The sequence below is a fragment of the Lipotes vexillifer genome, unplaced genomic scaffold, assembly GCF_000442215.2.
Source record: "Lipotes vexillifer unplaced genomic scaffold, Lipotes_vexillifer_v1.1 scaffold1639, whole genome shotgun sequence".
Lineage (NCBI taxonomy): Eukaryota > Metazoa > Chordata > Mammalia > Artiodactyla > Lipotidae > Lipotes > Lipotes vexillifer.
In genome coordinates this window covers 494,288-495,910 of record NW_006782296.1, presented here as the reverse complement: position 1 = coordinate 495,910, position 1,623 = coordinate 494,288, and positions in this window count along the sequence as shown.

Below are 1,623 nucleotides of genomic sequence, written 5' to 3'. Positions count from 1 at the left end.
ATGCCGAGAAATGGATGAGGATCCATGGCCACAGTAGGGGTTTTGGCCTCTGATTGAAGGGGGCCCTTCCTCCATAATAAAGAGGAAGGAAGAAGATAGTACCGTTGCAGGTGAGTTTGTAGATTTGGCAGGGAGATGCGGGTTAAGCAGTGTGTGGCCAGTGGCTCCGTAAACACGCGAGGGAACTACCTTAAGACTGCTGGGTGCTCTTCGGAGGTGCTTGCTCGTGCATTAGGGTGTAACCGCGTGGCCACTGTGTGAGTCATATTGAGTGACTTGGTGTCGACACAGAGGGTGGATAGTTGGGTATAAGCAGGATGGGAGGTTTATCAGGTCTGTACTGTGGTGGGAGAAGGGAATTCAGCTGAGGATGTTTGCAAGGGGGAGTGATGATAGCGGTGGTCCCTTGACCCCTACAATGCATGCTGCTGTCAAATACAGTCCAGTTCTTGTTCAGATTAACCTTTATGAAAGCGTCTTTTGCCGTCATTCACATGCGCTGGCTAAGGGAAGGATATGCAGCCTTGTAACTCCAGAAGGCAGTGTGTGAACAGTGCTTCTAGACAGGATGCTTCTAGTTCCAGGGGTGGCCCAGGGGTGGTATCCGAAGCTCAGCACAGGTATCCTAGCACTTAGAAATGCCAAGAATCTTGGAGCTTGTATGGATATTTAAACTGCCTCCCAGTTTAAATATCCACTCTTACAGCATCCTTGACAGGCTGCCCCTACTCGAACACTTCCATTGATGGGGAGGGGAGCTCATTACTTTGAGAAGCAGCATGTGATAGCTGTAGCTCGCCGTTTGGTCCTCCACGCAGCAGCTCTAGCACTGAGGCTAGAGCTCCGTCTCCTGCACGCTAGTCCTTGCTCTTTACATCCTTGAGTGAGCGTCACTGAAGTAACTAAGCAGGCAGATGTGACTGGGAACTGTCTTGTCTTCTCCGGTGAAATGGCTTATTTTTAGCCAACTATTCCAGCCTCTCAAGAGCTTTTAAAATTGTTTGGTGCTGTAATCTAATATACTAGTTGTCCAGCCCAATGTTGTGCTCCAGTTTTTATAAACTGTCTTTTCATATTATCTAAAGGGATATCATGAGAGACTTTAATAAGATCCAGATGTTTGTCTGTGATGGCCACCTAACAACTCTTATCAAAAAGGGAAATAGGGGGGCTTCCCTGGTGGCGCAGTGGTTGAGAATCTGCCTGCCAATGCAGACGACACAGGTTCGAGCCCTGGTCTGGGAAGATCCCACATGCCATGGAGCAACTGGGCCCGTGAGCCACAATTACTGAGCCTGCGTGTCTGGAGCCTGTGCTCCGCAACAACAGAGGCCGCGATAGTGAGAGGCCTGCGCACCGCGGTGAAGAGTGACCCCCACTTGCCACAACTAGAGAAAGCCCATGCACAGAAATGAAGACCCAGCACAGCCATAAATAAATAAATAAATAAATACATTGTGTATTATTTAAAAAAAAAAAAAAAAAAAGGAAATAGACTCACGTGGGCACCTGGTGGCCATCATGTTTTCGGTAACTGATGAGACTACCTGTTCCATGAGCCCTTTTTGAATTTTGTTAACTGTTGTTACACTTATCTGACTTTTGAAAATTGGAACTTGTGCT